Consider the following 13293-nt stretch of genomic DNA (forward strand, 5'->3'; position numbering starts at 1 on the left):
TGTGGTATTCTGTTATGGTAGCCAAGCAAACTAATACAAGGAGGGAATCCTTCCCAACTCATTCTATAAGGCCGCTATCACCTTGATACCAAAACCAGGAAAAGACACTGCACAAAAGGAAAACTACACATTAATATCTCTTATGAATATGGAGGCAAAAATCCTCAACAAAATACCAGCAAACTGGGGGGCTGGCCCCGTGGCCGAGTGGTTAAGTTCGTGCGCTCCGCTGCAGGCAGCCCAGTGTTTCGTTGGTTCGAATCCTGGGCACGGACATGGCACTGCTCATCAAACCACGCTGAGGCAGCGTCCCACATGCCACAACTAGAAGGACCCACAACAAAGAATATACAACTATGTACTAGGGGGCTATGGGGAGAAAAAGGAAAAAAATAAAATCTAAAAAAAAAAAAATACCAGCAAACTGAATCCAGTAACATATAACATGATTTATACACCATGACCAAGTAGGATTTATCCCAGGAATGCAAGGTTGGTCTAACATTTAAAAATCGATTAATGTAATACACCAAATTGATAGAATAAAAAACAAAGATGGTAAATTATCTCAATAGATGCAGAAAAAGCATTTGACAAAATCCAACATCCTTTCCTGAAAAAAAAACACATCACATTATGAGTAGAAGGGAAGTTCCTCAACCTGAGAAAGGGAATCTGCAAAAAACCTGCAGCTAACCTCGTAGTTAGTGGTGAAAGACTGGATGCTTTTCCTCCTAAGATAGGGAACAAGACAAGGATGGCTTATTCTCACCACTTCTATTTAACATTTTACTGGAACTTCCAGCCAAGTAAGAAAAAGAAAGAAAAGGCTCCTAGATTGAGAAGGAAGAAGTAAAACTATCTTTGTATGTAGAAAATCCTAAAGAATCCACTAAAACACTATTGGAACGAATAAACGAGTTCGGCAAAGTTGCAGCACACAAAATGAATATGCAAATATCAATTGTATTTCAGATTAAACAAGCTGAAAATGAAACTAAGAAAATTCCATTTACAATAGCATTAAAAAGAATAAAATACTAAGGAATAAATTTAACAAAAGAAGTGTAAAATATATTCTAATAACCACAAAACATCGTTGAAAGAAATTAAAGAAGATCTAAATAAACGGGGGAAAAAAATCCCACGTTCATGAATCAGAAGACTTAATTATTGTTAAGATGGCAATATTCCCTAAATTAATCTACAGACTCAATGTAATTCTTGTCAGAATCTCAGCTGACTTCTTTGTAGAAATTGACAAGCTGATTCTAAAACTCATATGGACTTCAAGGGACCAAGAACAGCCAAAACAACCACTAGGAAAGAAGAACAAAGCAGAGGATTTACACTTCCCAATTTCAGAGTTTACTACAAAGCAATGGTAACAAAGACAGTGTGGTACTGACATAAAGATAGACATATAGATCAATGGAATAGAATTGAGAGTCCAGAAATAAACCCATGTGTCTATGTTCAACTGATTTTCAACAAGGGTGCCAAGATCATTCAATGGGGAAAGGAATAGTCTTTTCAACAACTTGTTCTGGAACAAGTGGATAACCACACGCAAAACAATGAAGTTCGACCTTTACTTCACACCATACACAAAAAATTAACTCAAAAGGGATCAAAGACCTAAATGTAAGAGCAAACTTATAAAACATAGTGGTAAACCTTCATGATTTGGATTTTGCAAGGTATTCTTGTGTTTGACACCAAAAGCATGAGCAACAAAAGAAAAAATAGGTAAATTGGCTTTATCAAAATTTAACACTTTTGTGCTTTGAAAGATACCATTAAGAAAGTGAAAAGATAATCCACAGAATGGGAGAAAATACTTTCAGATTATATATCTAATAAGGGACTTGTATCCAGAGCAACTCAACGATAAAAAGATGATCCAACTTAAAAATGGGCAAAGAACATGAATGGACCTTTCTCCAAAGAAGATATACAAATGGCCAATAAGCACATGAAAACATGTTCCACATCATTAGTCTCTGGGAAATGCAAATCAAAACCACAATAAGATACCACTTCACACTCATTAGGACGGTTATAATCAAAAAGTCACGTAATAAAAAATGTTAGCGATGCTGTAGAGAAATCGGAATATTCACACACTCCTGGTCAGAATGTAAAATGGTGCACCCTCTTTGGAGAACAGTCTAGCTCTTCCTCAAATTGTTAAAAGTGAAATTACCATATGACCCAGCAATTTCACTCCTAGGTTATACCCAAGAGAAATGAAAACATATGTCCACACAAAAATTTGTATATGAGTGTTTGCAGAAGCATTATTCATAATAGCCAAAAGGTGGAAACAACCCAAATGTCTACCAACTGATGAGTGGATAAAGAAAATGTGGTATATCCATACAGTGGAATATTATTCAGGCATGAAAAGAAATAAAGTACTGATACTGCTACAGCATGAATGAGCCTTCAAATATTATGCTAAGTGAAAGAAGCTAGTCATGAAAGACCACGTATTAAGTGATTCTGTTTATATGAACTGTCCAGGATAGGCAAATCTATAGAGACAAAAAGTAAATTAGTGGTTGCTTAGGGCATGGGGGTTGGGAGGATAGAGGGTGTTAGCTAAAGGGTGTGTGGTTTTTGAGGTGTTGAAAATGTTCTAGAATTGTGGTGATGGTTGCACGTATCTGTGAATATACTAAAAATCATCGAATTGTCCACTGTAAATGGGTAAATTGTATGATATATGAGTTATATCTGAATAAGGCTGTTAAAAAAAGTCATTGCAGAAGCCCAGTGTTAGGCGTGAACACATTCTCTAGAGCGTTGTCCAGTCAAGTCTGACAAATCCTGCTTTGGCCAGTAGGACGCAAGTAAGCTGAGCAGCCTAAGGGAATGCATGCACTGTGCTCATGCTTTGTGGCCAACGGAGTGCGGCAAGATTCTTTAGGAACCTGGAACTCTGCACCTTGGCCTCATGGCCTCTACTGCATTTCTTCCCTCTGGGTCAGAAGACATCCCGGGGAAGATTCTAAAGAGGACCAGACTACAGAGCTATATGCTAGGCTGCTTCCTGAATAGAGGGAGAAAGAGGAAAACTAATATTTTTTGAGCACCTACTATGGGCCAGCACCATTCTAAGCCACTAAGCAGTAGGGCTGTCTTTATAGTCCTTCTATTGGAAAGTTCTCATAGTCTGGGATACTAATCCTTTTTGCGTTCCCAGGGACAGGTGCTTTGGTATACGTGAGGAAGCTACTCACAGTGTCTGGCATACAGAAGGCACTCAATAAATATTTATTGAGTAGACATTTGGGTGAGTGTCAGCAGTGAGGCAGCTGTTAAACAGAATATGCATTAAAATCATTAAAATTCAAATTTAAAGGACCAAATATAAATTCTTCATGTAAATGCATGATAAACAGTGAAAAAAAAGATTTAACTAAAACGTTTATTCTTTTTATTCAATGTTTTAAATCCAAATTAAATGTATCTGGGTAATCCTGACCGTCTAAGGTAGAAAATGCAGGTAATTCACCAACCTGCACTGTGGCTGGAAAATACAGATGCAGGGGAAAGATCGTTCTCCTTTGACGACGTGTGGATATGGGAAACAAAGGATCATGGACTTAGTTTAAAAATTGCTGACAACCGTGGGTGAGATCAAAGGTAATGAAGGCCAGCTTCTGGGCTACGAGCCAAGTGAATTCATCGGAAAGTGAAAGCAACTTGAGAGAGCATCAAGCCACAGCCTCTACCCAACAAAGGATGCACGGGTGATTCCCAAGTCAGCCGGGTGGACAGCCGTGGAGACAGATCACCAAGGCTCAGCCGTGGCTCTGCACAGCCTGGAGCTCCCAGGGAGCTTGCGCGTGAACAGCACGTTCAGGTGCACACACCAGGGTGCCGTTCAGAATTGATGAGATGCATCTGCTCAAACCCAATTAAAACAGCCTTTTCTCACCTTCTTAAATAGAGGTGCTGACACTTACATCATACCTGAGTGTAAAAATGACTGATACAAGGAAGGCCATCATCTTTCAACCACAGGACTGAGAAGGACCTTCCCAGAGCACCCAGCCCAGCATTTCCCCAAGTGTTACTCGTGTCCCACCGGTGGGACGGGGGGTGAGTTTAGGCGGTACTTTAGTGTGTTTGTTTCCTAAGGCTGCAGAAATTACTGCCAACTTCATGGCTTACAACAACAGAAAGGTATTCTCTTATAGTTCGAGAGGCTGGAAGTCTGCAACCAAGTTGTGGGCAGGGCCACGCTCTCTCTGAAGACTCCAGGGGAGGACACTTCCTTGCCTCTCCCTGGCTTCTGGTGGTAGCTGACAATCTTTGGCTTTCCTTCGCTGTAGACGCATCACTCAATCTCTGCCCCTGTTGTCACATGGTGTTCTCCCTGTGTGTTTGTGTCTGTGTCCAAATTTCCCTCTTCTTAGAAGGACACCAGCCACTGGATTAAGACCCATAATCTAATATGATCTCATCTTAACTCAATTACACCTGCAAAGACCCTATTTCCAAAGAAGGTGCCACGCACAGGTCCCGAGGTTAAGACGTGAACATTTATCTTTTTTGGAAGACACGACAAAAAATGAACATTATATTTTTATAGTCTTATATTTGGTGTGCATCAATAAAATATAATTAGCTCACCACACTCTGATTTCACTGATATGCTGTCATTGCTTAAGAAGACTAAAGGCTAAAGATAAAAGAAATGAATCCGTTTAAAGGAATATCTTGCGTAAACACTTTTGGGGTATTAATATTGGGATGCATTGAGCTGGGCCCACGCCCTGTCTTCAGGCGGGATGGGAGCTAGAGAGGAAAATAAGGTAAACAACTGAGACTCTTATTTAAAAGCTTCCTCAAAGAGATTTTACAATCTCCCTCACAGTTATGTCATTGTGCTACAAATCTCATTGCCTGAAAGTTTGTCCTTGCATCTAACCTCAATTCCTTTAGCTTCAGTTTAAAAAAATGACTGCTGGGGCTGGGCCCGTGGTTGAGTAAAGTTCCACGCACTCTGCTTCGGTGGCCTAGGTTCGCGGGTTTGGATCCCAGGCGCAGACCTACTCTACTCATCAGCCATGCTGTGGATGTGTCCCATATACAAAGTAGAGAAAGATTGGCACAGATGTTAGCTCAGGGCTAATCTTCCTCAAGCCAAAAAAAGAGGAGGATTGGCAACGGATGTTAGCTCAGGGTGCAAATCTTTCTCACCAAGAAAAAAAAAAGACTGCTGCATGCATACCCCTTATATCATTCAAAACCATTAAGTAATCCAACATACAGGCAGATGAATTGTAGGTATGTAGAACTCCCTGTAGCTTAAGAATTTAATAAAGTGTGACACATGGATTGTTTGTTACCTAAACCCACTATTCAAAGTTGGTAAAAAGAAGGACCAAATCTGTACTTGGAGAGGGAACTACACTTTTCAAGCGGTTTTGTGGCTGACTGGTGAGTGAACACCAGATGGGGCCAGCAGACCTGGGATGGTCCGGCACAAGGGCCCTGCACGGATCCTGCACACAGGCTTGCAGGGAACCACAGGATTGACTGCTTAAGACGTTCATGGCCCTTTTCTCCTGGATTCTTGGAAAATCCCTCTCCTCTGAGATGAGCTGTCTCATCACCTGGCACCTCTCATTAAACAGGAGGACCCTTGGGGGCTGGCCCCATGGCCGAGTGGTTAAGTTCGAGTGCTCTGCTCCAGGCAGCCCAGTGTTTCATTGGTTCGAATCCTGGGCACGGACATGGCATTTCTCATCAAACCACGCTGAGGCAGCGTCCCACATGCCACAACTAGAAGGGCCCACAACGAAGAATATACGAGTATGTACCAGGGGGCTTTGGGGAGAAAAAGGAAAAAAATAAAATCTTCAAAAAAAAAACAAAAGAAAATCAGGAGGACCCAGCCCAGCCTCTACTCAAGGCCGTTTAACCTCTGTGGGGTCACCAGCTCAGCCAAGTGGGGTAAACAAGAAACAGGTTATGCACTTCCTTTCTAAAATCCCCTGCCTCTGTCCAAGAGACCAAGGATGCCCCTCGTGAATCATTACATCTTTCCTTCAAAAAAAGGAATCAATCATCTGCTTTTGTATGATCACGCGAGCGTGCTTAAAGAGAAGGGCACAGGCACAAATGGCACATTCAAAGCAGCCTGCCACGTCTTCAGGGTTTCATGCCTTGGGAACTTTCAGGAGAGCCTGACATTTTTGTTTCCCCAATGCTAATGTTTGTGAACTATGGTTTCCCGAGCCGCTGTGTATAAAGCCTGTCCATTAGTGAGGCCAAAGAACACACTAGAAGAGTTCAAACCCACTCAGTCTTCAAGGGACACCTGTTTGCTTCCAAATCTGAACCGTGTCTAAGGCTCCCTGTTGGGGAACAAACTCCAGGGTCAGGAGCATGTGGGCTTCTCCCTCCTCCCTCACCCCTGCAGAGGCCTCTGCAAAGCCTTCCAGGCCACCTGGTGCAACCCATTCCTGCTGCAGCTCTGGAGGGTCAGGCATGAGCACCTGGAATGCGGAGAACCTCCAGAGAGAAGCAGGAAGAGGCTGAGGGACAGGAAGAAGAAAGCCAAGAGCCATAGAGAGAAAGAGAAGGTCCCCAAGCAGCCAGAACAGCCGAGAGGAAAAAGGAGGCTGTGGGTATCAAGCTTAGACACTCCAGAAGGAGTTTTGGTTCAGGCTGGTGTTGACCCCTTGTCATTTCGGACACAAGACCTAACTGTTAAGTGAACTTGGACCATTTATTTTATTAAGAAACAAAACTGGCACTTTACTTGGATTCTCTAAGCAAATGAAGCCCTGAAAATCAACAATGCCACCATCTGCAAAATTATTCTCAGATAACACCTATTCATGCAAGAATAACCCCAGAATTCCAGAGCCCTGGACACTACTCTTCCCCAGTGCTAAACAGTTGTCTCTTCCTCTCTCACACACACACTCACTCTCACACACACTCACATGCTTCACATGCACACCCAGTCTCACACACACCCATACTCACATATTCTCACACACATACACACACACATCATTCTCATACTCCCATACACTCACACTCACCCTCCACTCCCACCTTCTGTCCCCACTTCAGTCATAACTGCCCAACTGAAGGAGCAGCCGCACAGAGAGAGCCTTTCACAACCATCCTGCCACCTTCCCCCGGGCTGGGAGCCATGGCCTTTCTCAGGATCCATTGCCAGCAGGTCTGCCTGGCCCAGCAGGTCACCCAGCCCTGCCCAGGCTGGCGAGAGGGTCAAACCACTGGAACAGTGTCCAGAGGGCTCCACGTGTGAACGGCCTGGCTGCTTAAAGAGACAGCAGCACCGCTGATCCCCAGTCCTGAAACCCAGGTTAGAAAAGGAGGTCATACAGTCAGCCGAGAACACCACCACTCGAATAGCTGTGGAACAACTATTCCCCGATGCTTCCCCAGGTACCCCCGCCTGAGGAGCACAGCCAGTCGGCTCTGGAATACAGAGAGAGACCTGCAAGGAGAGAAGCAGGAAGAGGAAGACGGGAGGGAGAAGGCCCCAGGAAACAAGAGCAGGGCCCCAGTGATCTGCACCTCCCCTGCTCAGAGACGGTGACACAGGGGCATTGCATCCTACCTCGGGTGGCTGTGTCTCTGCCACCAGGCAGCCTCACGCACGCTCTTCTCCAGCACTGCTGGTGCCCAGCATGTGCTCAGTGCTGCGGGAGGCAGGCGGGACCTCTAAGGGACTCCTTGGGGGCAGAAACCAGGAGATTTCCTCTCTGCCCTCTTGCAGCCTCTCACGCGGCTTTCACTCTGGTGGAGGTTTACAGATTTTCTTTTCTCAGGCTCAGTCCCGCCCCTTGTTCTTGCTTAGATAAGCTGGTTGTGTTTTCCCTTAGGGCCCTCTGTAGCCTGCTGTCCCAGCCTTCCTGGTTCAAAGGGCACCAGGCCACACCACCTATGAGGCTGAGCATTTCATTCGCTTCAATTAAATTTTCCATTAACCTGGTCCTGGCCAGTATAGATTTTCTCTTCAAGCTTGTCTCTAAGTTCAGATCACTCAGCCCTTGGAGTCAACCTTATGACTCCCCTCTGGTCCATTTAAGGACATTTCTATTTTTTTCTCACTTAATGAGATGCACAGAAACCAACCATAATTTTAATGTCTGACACCTGAACTTCTTTAGTCCCACGGGATGCTTCTGCTTTGCCTAAGACTTTGTTCTAAGTCAATGGGTTGATTTCCTCCTGTAGAAATTTGGCCCAAAGGCAATTTTGCCCAAACCAGCCGTTTGGAATAATGACCGTCCTTTCCGTCTGCAGAGGAGAGCAGGTTCCACAATTGCCCTCTGGACGGTTTTGCAGCGTTGCGAGCCACCGCCTCAAGGCTTATGGGAACTCCCAAGAGGTAGGGGAGGGCAGAGGTGGGGGGACCTTCCGGAGGCATGCTCTGTTCCCTCCACAGCCCCCACACCTTTTGGTCTTTTATAGAACTTTGCGGAAATTAAAAGTGGTCCTTAATCAGGAAAATGTTGGAGTCCCTGGAATAGAGGATGCCTTGTAAGTTTTGGCTCTAAAGGGACATCCTGACTTTCAGGAAGGCTCACGGTCCTCTCCAGGATTCCTCACACTAGTGAAGCAGGCTGCCATCTTGGGAGATGCTCTGTGGAAAGGCCTATATGGCAAGGACCCAGCAGCTCCTGGGAAACTGAATCCTGCCAACACCTGAGCTGGGAACTGGATCCCTCGCTAGTTGAGCTTTGAGATGCTTGCAGCCTTATGAGAGACCTGGAGATAGGGGACCCAGATAAGCTGCACCTGAACTCCTAGCTCAGAAACTGAGGAATAATAAATGTTATTTTAAGCCACCAAGTTTGGGGGTAATTTGCCACACAGTAATAGATAACTAATACAGGTGGGAAAAGGAGATTTATTTCATTCCCCTTGACTCTGTGTATCCAGATCGGAAGCTGTAATTATTAATTCCGTAGCGGCCAGGATGTACCTGCTGTAGAATATCTGCCCATTTCTCTGCCGGGAAGTTTATGGGGTATTTTTCAGCAAAGAGTTTAATGCTTATTTATGAGACCCACAAACTATCCACTAATAGGAGAGAGTTCACGAAGTTTACCTTAGAAGCTTCTTGGTTTCCTAAGTTGTTCTGGATCCTCTTGGCATGCTTTGCCATTTTAACCCTAGTTCTGATGCCTGGTCAGCAGGTGGTGGGATAGGTAACCTGCAGATATTACCTGAGGGCCCACTCCAGGCGCTCAGGGTGTCTGTCCAGGGGAGCAGCCCGAAGGGATGGATAGAGTCTCCAATTGCAGCTACCGTGAGCCCTGGAGATTTGGGGATGGCTACATCTCATATGCTTGGCCCTTTGTTTCCATCAGTCCTATGCTTTCTGTGTTCCGATGTTTAAATCAGAGAGCTTGGTCACCATCTCCTTGGATCTTCTTAGAAGCCTGGCCCATCCCTCAGGCCATCTATTCTTCCATCATAGGTAGGAGGCTCTTTGGATGGGCCCACCAGAGACACAGAAAGCCTTCTGCCGCTGACCTAGGAGTCCCCAGCATCATCTGGCTTGCTGGAGAGTGGCTCAAGGGGGCTTGATGGGTGGGGGTGTCACATAAAGGACAGTTAGCCTCGTGGAACAAAGGAGCAGATTTCTGGTAGATTTTTTACCTGAAGAGAGGGCACGGGGCAGTGGGAGGGGTGTCTTTCAGAGAATTCCTGAGACTAGCCTTATAGGAAGAAAGAGTCCATATGGCCTCTTTTTTGTTTTTAAGTATTTTTTCAGCTAAGAGTCTTCACATGCCCCAGCTTTTTCTTTTTTTAAAAAACAGCTTTATTGAGATATAATTTACATGCAGTGTAATTCACCCATTTAAAGTGTACAGTTCAATGGCTTTGACTATATTCACAGGTTTGTGCAGCCAGAGGCATGACTCTTAAACAAGGCATATTCTTTTTTTGCTGGCTGAACAAGGTGTCACAAGTATATGTCTGGTTTGGGCATTTTTTTTTTTCTGCTTTGCTTGTTGTGTTTTGTTTCAATTATTTTATTGAGATCAGAGAGGCACATATGTATGGTGACAGATAAAAATTAGACTATGGGTAGTGAGCATGATGAAGTCTACACAGAAACTGATAATAATGTACACCTGAAATTATACATGGCCTCTTTCTTTACAGGCTCTTTTCCCCTCCACACTCCCTCGCAGAAGGAGCTCTCCCGAATAGTAGAAAGCCTACTGGGGATTTACCATCATCATCATTCTTCTCCTCAAGTCTTGGGTGTTGACATCTTTAATACACAAAATGATTTTATTTCTGATCCTAGACAAGAAGGGTGTCATCTTAAGTTCTTTTTGTTTCATTTTAATATACACACCTTCTATTAAAATATTATCAAATTGGTCAACATGATTCAATATTATGCTCTTTATCTCATATTTAAAGTACCTTGGGAGGTTCCAACAACTTAACTGGAACATTCATTCATTCATTCAAACCAATAATGATTAAATAGCTATCTTGTGCTTCCTCAATATCTACAGGACTTGAGAGAGACAATGCAAAGGGATCAGTAAATTACTGAACATTGTAAAAATCTATTTTAAATTCTACAAAACCTGTGGTTTTCTCTAGAGGTTATATTTTTCCCTTTTAGCTCAGCATTTTAAAATATCTGCAGATATTCTATTTTAATGAATGATATAATTGAAAATATAATAAATAGCACACAGGTAGAACTAAGATTAGGAATCCTACACTGGGAACGCTCCGTGTTCCGTGCTGTAAGAGCTCTCGCTGGGCTTCTCCTGCACCTATCTGTTTGAAAATATGCGAAAGCATTTGTATTTGCTGCAGAACTTGTGGACGCTTCTTTTAACCCTTCCATCAAAGCTTTCTGTGAGGAATCTTAAGAATTGAACTTGACGCTGACACTGTGTTCTCCTTCCGAATGACCCCCTCTCCAACTCATGGTGTTCACATGGCCCATGGCTGTGACAGGACAAACGTCGCTCCAAGATATTCCAGTCACTGGCCTGCACTGGGACACCGGCAGCTGCAAGGAGTCCAGAGTAACACGCCTTCCTTCATTTCTTTTTTCCCTTCCACCATTTTCGTATATTATTTTAAATGCTGGCTCAAACGAAACCCAGTGTCATGGAGTAGGCTACTTTGCCTGGTTTTGTAGAGATGAGAAAGTTCTCCCGGTGTCTAGAATGACAGGCTCTGCCTGCCCCGTGGATATCATCCAGCAACAATGTAGCCCGAGAACAAGGACAAGGACAAAACACTCCTTGGGGCCGAGATGGGAGACCGAGAAGGAGAGAGAGAATCAGTCCACTCAGAATGCAGTTACCGCCTCCGCCTTGCTAACGGGGGTGGGGGTTTGTTTTGTTCCTTTACATCTTTGCTAGAAGTGACACAAGTGTACCACAAGCCACTTGTGAACATCCATTTTGTGCATTTGACTCAGAAGTCAGGCTTCTGAGCTGGGAAACAGGACACACACCCCACCCAGCAAGTGTTGGGTATTAGGGCCAAACCCACAGACCGGCTTGGGAGGAAAGGCAAAGGGTCAGGGAGGAGAAGACCTGGTCTCAGTTTCGTCCCCTCTGCTGCCTTTCTGTGTGACTCTGAACAAGTGGCCTCAGCTCTCTGGGCCTTAGCGCACCACAAATAGGGGAAGCTTAATAAATGTTTGCTGACTGACTGAATGATGTTTCTGTATAATGGAACTCATGCCATTTGATAAACTATTTCCTTTTGGAAATACACAATCTTTCAGAAAGATATTCTCTGTATAGTCATTCTCTGTAGAGCTATTACGTTAGACAAATTTGTAGTTCAACAAGGAAGAAGATTCGATTTCTAAATGCTGGGTATATAGGTTCAACCATAATGGAACACACCGTGAGCGTCTGTTACTCCAATCGTTTTCTGGTGTCTGGTCCAAAGACCACCAGCCAAGGAAGAAAACAAGCCTCAAGAACAAATGTCCTTCCTCATCTCCCACCCGCAGCCATCTGCGTACGAAAAAAGCTACTCATCAAAATAAACAATTTGTTCCCTTCATGTTAAACCTTCAAAAGGCAGGAAACCAATCACTAAATTAGATCTTGCAGAAGAGTTCAGCTATCACATTTGTGGTTTCCAAAGACTATCTCCCCTACGCTTGGTGAGCAGACAATTTGTTCTGTCGCGTTGCGTTTACTGAATTGTCAGTAAATATTTACTGCAGATTCGTTGTGTCTCAGGCTCTGCTGGCCACTGTGTGGCCTTGCCCCCAAGTCTGTCTAGCAGGGAGATGAGATCTGGACCCAGATTCTTGCAATATAAGGTCCAATTAAGCGCCATTGACGATGTATAAGCAAGGGTTGGGAGAACAAATGGACATCTTGCAGGGATGCAGGGAAACTTACAGGGCGGCAGACGCTCTGCTGCAGGCGGCGGCTGGGCCACACTGAGAAATTCGCCCATCTTCATTCTTTCCTTTCTTTCGCCCTCCTCCCCAGGACTGCCAACATCCTCTTTCTTACCTGGTTTTGCACACATGCCACCTCACCTGACCACTCTGCCCCCTCCCGTCCCCTCCTCTCCTCCAGCACATGGACACCCCCACGGGACACTGGCTCATCTTAAGTCGCAACATTTGTACAGGAGAGGCATTGTCCTAGCACAAAGAAACTTACTCTGCTGAAAACCTAGAATAAACTTCCCTAAGGGAGCAGGACTCTGCCAGTGCACACTTAGTCACTCATTTGAAGTTTGGTCCCCAACCAGCAGCAGCACCCATATCACCCAAGCACCTGTTAGAATGCAGACTCGCAGGTCCCACCTAGACTCATGGAGCCAGAATCTGCATTTTAACAAGATGCCCAGGTGGTTCCTGACCACATTAAAGTTTGAGGAGCACTGGCTAAAGCTTATTTATAATTGAGATTTTTTTTATTAACATTCAAGGGTAAGGTAAAATTCTCCCCGTGATCATCTCATGACTTCTGACATAACCACAAATGTTATCAAATCCATATTTCTGCCTCCCTTCTCCTAAAGCACCAGGAGAGCTGCTCTGCTTCCTTAGACACAAACCACAGGTGGCTGTTGGTTAATAGCATTGAAGGAAAATGACCGAAGTTCCTGATCCCAAGCCAAGAACTCCACCTTCCAGGCTGAATTCAGGCAGCGAGTAGGTCTGACGCCTGGTTTTCCCTGGACACTGGAGAAAGGGCATCCGGCAGGAGAGTTTATAGTTCAAAGGTCAGGGAAGAGAGTTGGAAGAAGCCCTCTCTCTGC

The 13293-nt window shown here is 44.5% G+C and overlaps 1 protein-coding gene across 12 annotated transcripts in view; it reads right to left on the reverse strand.

Moving 5' to 3' along the window:
* The window catches only part of SCML4 (Scm polycomb group protein like 4), a 113008-nt gene that overhangs the window by 19167 nt on the left and 80548 nt on the right, over positions 1–13293 (reverse strand). The window contains exon 1 of one of the 12 annotated variants that reach the window (XM_008520728.2): positions 7619–7920. The exons of the other annotated variants lie outside the window; for them this stretch is intronic. The gene's annotated coding sequence lies outside the window, so the exon portion shown is untranslated. Of the gene's footprint in view, positions 1–7618; positions 7921–13293 lie in introns of those variants that run through there. 12 annotated transcript variants of the gene reach the window in all.

Source organism: Equus przewalskii, chromosome 9, assembly GCF_037783145.1.
Source record: "Equus przewalskii isolate Varuska chromosome 9, EquPr2, whole genome shotgun sequence".
In the NCBI taxonomy this organism is placed as follows: Eukaryota; Metazoa; Chordata; class Mammalia; order Perissodactyla; family Equidae; genus Equus; species Equus przewalskii.